Source organism: Eschscholzia californica, unplaced genomic scaffold, assembly GCF_041429995.1.
Source record: "Eschscholzia californica isolate CP2 unplaced genomic scaffold, dmEscCali1.0.p SCAF_1, whole genome shotgun sequence".
Taxonomy (NCBI): Eukaryota; Viridiplantae; Streptophyta; class Magnoliopsida; order Ranunculales; family Papaveraceae; genus Eschscholzia; species Eschscholzia californica.
In genome coordinates, this window is record NW_028238198.1 from 70,167,997 (window position 1) to 70,173,996 (window position 6,000).

Genomic DNA, 6,000 nt, shown 5'->3' on the forward strand with positions numbered 1-6,000 from the left:
AGTATAACAATAACTTGCTAGACGATACTTCTCTAATTTCTAAATAACACTGTTGTCGATGAAAACTATAATAGTATGAAAATTTTTTATCTTCAAAAATATCGAAGTCAATATCATATATAGTCAATACATACAGTGAGAATGCTATCTCCTAAATAGAGTACCTCAAAGAAATGTGACAGATAACAACTGAACCCTGAAAACTATCGATCTCACTAGTTATACCCTGACAGCTACTCTTGAGACCGAGACATAACGAACATTTGTGCCACATTACCAACCTGAAGACCAAAACATCTATAATTTCCTGGTGACTAACTACCCTTCCGTGATCTATCGGCAAGTTTGTGCTAATGCCCTTGATTCTCACCACTAACGACTATAGTCCATAAAAAGATGAGTATCTCTATCATATGACACTCTCTCAACCAAACCATACATTAACAGAAACCAAACCGAACAAATAATTATTGGATACAAACAAATCAAAGAAATTCTCAACCCTTATCTGAAATAACCAATCTGATAAAAACTCATCCATGCACGAACGAACACAACTGCCTGAAGGATATATCCGTTCGGTCTGAAAGAGATGTCCTTCTGAAGGAGTGTCCTTCGACCAAGGTAACAATGCGATCGATTTGTTTAGGACAACGATGAATTCGTCCTGAAGATAATCTAGTCCGGTCCAATTAGGGGTCGTATTGCTTTGCTAGAAGCCGATTGCGATCGTCGAATCACTTCGGTGATTCGCGGCTAACATAGACCGGATCCTACAACGGGTTACACATAAGAGTGTGATGAGACATGAAAATGTTCCATCCGAATCTCTTAACTCGGGTTAGTTGGTCTCTTTCGAGCAGTTACTCTGAGAAAATTAATGACCAAAGGTCAGCATATATCCTTTCATCGACACGTGGCTAGTTCAGAAACAAAAGATGGATGGTGGGATGTTCACGTGGTACACCTTCGGGTCCTTGAGGACGGAGCTTGGGATTTTCCCGAGAATATGATTCGGTAATTAGACGTATCCAAGCTTCGGTATACCCCATGCATATTTAACGAAGTAGGTAATACTCATGCTGATCGGATGGTTCTCCCTACGTAGTTGCGTATTAACTCGGTAGACCCGGCTACACTTAATCTTACGCCAACACCACCCACCAATCACGTATGAGATTTTATTGAATTTAAAATTCAAACCTCTCTTATAACAGCATCTCCACGTGAATTTGATGCCAAAAAAATGGGAATTCCTTTTCCCTTTTATTCCCTATTTTATTTTAGATTGAAAAAGGGGAAGGTTTATAATATATCTAGAGAGAGAATATCACTATTCTTAAATATGGAAGGAGAAGTATACAAGAACAGAGATGGAAGGTTTTATTTAAAAAAGCAATGGATTGGCTTGATTCTAGAGATATATACAGTTAGAAAGAGAGAGAAATAAATCTCTCTCTTTTAGAAAGAAACCGAGAGATGGAGAAAGAAGGAGATTGCTAGTGAGTTTAAGAGAGATTCGATTGGAGCCGAGAACATAGAGAGAGAAGGTTTCTGAATATTTTCCTACCATTAGACAAGTCAGAGAGAAAGATTGAAAGAAATATTTTTTAAAGAGAATATGGTTGCTATTAGTTTTTAGCTGGAAATTTCTCTTATCTTCAAGGATGATGGAAGGTGCTAATTGAAGAAGTAATACAGATTATAGACAGAGAGGGACAACTGCAACTAATTCATTCTCTTATATATATTGAAGAACAGAGAGAAGGAGGGGATCTCATCTTTTGGGGGTTGATCCTCTCAAGCTCACTAAAATAGAAATATTAGAGAGAAAGAGAGAGAGAGCATATCTCGGTTTTTGCAGACATCTTCCCACGGTTAGAGAGAGAAAGAAACAGAAACCGTTTCATCATCATCACCTGTTTTTCTTATTTTTCTGTTTTGTAATATTTGTTCATAGTGAGAGAGGGAGAGATTACAGAGAGAGATAGAAACAGGGAGTTGTAGAGAGATTATGTAGAGAGAGAAATCACAAAAGAAAGAAAAAAAGGAAGTTTTTTGATTTGCCTTGTGTTTATTTTTATTCTTCCCGGAAATGGATTCCCTGTGGGAAAATTATTTTCTCACCTTCTCCAATTCTCTTTCTCTCTCTAACTTTCTGATTTTCTCCCTCTTTATTTTATACTCTCTCAGTTTCTCTTTCTCATTAAGAAAACATTAAAGCAAGAACAAAAATAAACACAAGGCAAATTCAAAAACTTCCTTTTTTTTCTTTCTTTTGTGATTTCTCTCTCTACATAATCTCTCTACAACTCCCTGTTTCTATCTCTCTCTGTAATCTCTCTCTCTCACTAAGAACAAAGATTACAAAACAGAAAAATAAGAAAAACAGGTGATGATGATGAAACGGTTTCTGTTTCTTTCTCTCTCTAACCGTGGGAAGATATCTGCAAAAACCGAGATATGCTCTCTCTCTTTCTCTCTAATATTTCTATTTTAGTGAGCTTGAGAGGATCAACCCCCAAAAGATGAGATCCCCTCCTTCTCTCTGTTCTTCAATATATATAAGAGAATGAATTAGTTGCAGTTGTCCCTCTCTGTCTATAATCTGTATTACTTCTTCAATTAGCACCTTCCATCATCCTTGAAGATAAGTGAAATTTCCAGCTAAAAACTACTAGCAACCATATTCTCTTTAAGAAAATATTTCTTTCAATCTTTCTCTCTGACTTGTCTAATGGTAGGAAAATATTCAGAAACCTTCTCTCTCTATGTTCTCGGCTCCAATCGAATCTCTCTTAAAATCACTAGCAATCTCCTTCTTTCTCCATCTCTCGGTTTCTTTCTAAAAGAGAGAGATTTCTTTCTCTCTCTTTCTAACAGTATATCTCTCTAGAATCAAGCCAATCCATGGCTTTTTTAAAGAAAACCATCCATCTCTGTTCTTGTATACTTCTTCTTCCATATTTAAGAATAGTGATATTCTCTCTCTAGATATATTATAAATCTTCCCCCTTTTCAATCTAAAATAAAATAGGGAATAAAAGGTAAAAGGAATTCCCATTTTTTTGGCATCAAATTCACGTAAAGATGCTGTTATAAGAGAGGTTTCAATTTTAAATTCAATAAAATCTCATACGTGATTGGTGGGTGGTGTTGGTGTAAGATTAAGTGTAGCCGGGTCTACCGAGTTAATACGCAACTACGTAGGGAGAACCATCCGATCAGCATGAGTATTTCCTACTTCGTTAGATGTGCATGGGGTATACCGAAGCTTGGATACGTTTAAGTACCGAATCATATTCTCGGGAAAATCCCGAGCGCCGTCCTCAAGGACCCGAAGGTGTACCACGTGAACATCCCACCATCCATCTTTTGTTTCTGAACTCGCCATGTGTCGATGAAAGGATATATGCTGACCTTTGGTCAATTAATTTTGACTCGAACTTTGACCTTATCTATTTTTCTCATCCGACATCCGAGTTAACTTCTGTTTTCACCGTTGGGATCGTCTTGGGCTCTACTTTTCGTCCGAGCACTAATGTTAATCCAAATTACCAGAACCAAGAAATGACCAAAATACCCCTAGCACGTCTTTCTCTTGATTTTATCTGTTTTTCACACTGAACTCCCTAAAAGACACCTGGGAAAGAGAAATACACAATTTATCAGAGTAACTGCTCGAAAGAGACTAACTAACCCGAGTTAAGAGATTCGGATGGGACATTTTCATGTCTCATCAAACATCCCCAAACTTAGATTTTGCTAGTCCTCGAACAAAACAGAAAAATAAAACTAAACTCATTCCACCACTTTCGTAGGGAACCACGATTGCACTTAGCACGTGCAACAAGCCGTTAAACCTCTACGTTACCCTAGAGGACGAGTTTTGTCTCGTGAGGGTTTGCAGTGAATATACCCACAAATTTCAAAAATCTCAAAAATGCAGAAGGGTCTAAATATGCTATGGACTAAAAATGTTTATCCGGTAGACTTTCGAAAGTTAATAGAAATGAAATCTAAGTCGACCAAACAGTACAAATGCTAAAAATCCCTTCACTAGTAATCAAGACTCGAAGTGCACATGACCAGCCAATATGAGTATCATTTCGGTTCAGAACAGATAAGACTTCGATTACTTTCTCGATACATTTGGCCTCGACTACTGCCTCACGGTAATACCCTCAAAAATTTAAGTCACTCATAAATAGTTCACTCAATGTGTGAGTATGAGTATAAAGGAAAACTCAACACATGAAAAAGACGGACTAAATTTTTTGTAAACGACTGATCTCGAAGAAAGGAAACAACCACTAATACGGAATGGGGAAGCTAACCAACTCTTCTCACCTGATCAACTATCTAACAATGCTTCCTAGAGGTCAATAGACTATAATGATGAACTAGAACTCCTGAGAACTCGACGTCTTCAAATCTTCAAGAAATACTTCAAGGGATAAATATTCAAACACAACTAAACAAACACTTTTCCTTTTTTTTTTTTTTTTTTTTTTTTAATACGCTTCTGGTAATAAAACTCAAAATACACAACATACTTTCTTAACACTTTCCTTGGGTATAATTCTCTCCACTTTGTTTCATGCCTTATTCTCAGGGTTTTAAATGATGGATGAAGTTCCTATCTTCCTCTAGTTGACACTGCTTTCAAGTTTCTCAGACTACAAGAGAAAGGTTCGCTTCCTGATGACATCCCTAGTGGTTGTAAAATGTGAACTCAAGAGATCAATGAGCTCTAATGAATATTGCGAGGTTGAGTAGCTCTTCACTCTACTCGGAATTAGCTCAGAAGAGATCACTCAAAACAACAAGAAAGGCTCCAAATCTCACATAGGTTAAGTCTCCACTAATGATCGATTGAGTTCTCTCCGAAAAGTCTACTTTTTACCTATCTAACACTCACATGGCTAGTGCACAGACAACTTCAAGACTCGGAATTCATGGAAAGACCTTTAGCAAACGGATAGTCCGACCAACTAGACTCTATAACTATTAACAAGCAAAAACAACTAGACTCACATTTTCAATCCAAAAATTAAAAATTTTGAAAAATTTTAAACCCTTTTGAATTTTTGAAATAAGGATTTAGCAAAAAATTCAATCCCCTATCCCCAAACTTAAACCGAACATTGTCCTCAATGTTCTGAAGACTATGTAAAAATAATAGGATGAGGGAAAGTATTACCTGATTCGGAAGTCCGAAGCGTGGGTTGCCTCCCAGAAAGCGCTAAGTTTAACGTCTTCAGCCAGACGAAACAGATGACTTGAAAAATAGAAAGAATTATACCTACTGGATTACAAAAGTGTAACTAACTATAAACCAATAATCGATACATCTGTGGGTCCACCCAAAACACAAAGTTTTCAGTGAACGATAGTCTCACACCCCAAACTTAGACGACAATAAGGTCGTTAAGTTTGGCACCGCACTAGAGAGAGTACAGACCGGATAGAATGGGTCTTCATATGGATGATCGACAGAGGGAGTGAGTGCTTCAAAATGTACACATGGTTTTAAGGGACAAAATGCAAAGTAATCTAGAGGACTATCAATGACACCCGGACTTAAACCAGGGTTCTCTAAAACAGGTACTTGGGGTTCCTTCAATGGAGAAACCCTACTATCAGACTCACAATCCCTAGAAGTCGTGTTAGATAGTCCTTCTATAATTTCTTTTATCATGCTATCATCGGTGTCCCTAAAGAATTCTAAATCTTTGTCTAAATCAGGCGAGTCAATCCTCTCATTTAGCAAATTGGTCAACCATGATTCATCATCCTCAGTTGAGTCAAACAACTTCAAATCATCTTCAACTCTAGTGAACTCTTCATTATGGTTTGAATGGATTTCAAGTTCGATACAATGAGAGGATATCTCAATATCGGGCTCCATCGTTTCAGAGATTTTAGTCTCAATAACGATGTTGTCGGGAGAACTGTCCTCCTGTAAAATTGTATCCTCGTCATCATAGTACACAGGAC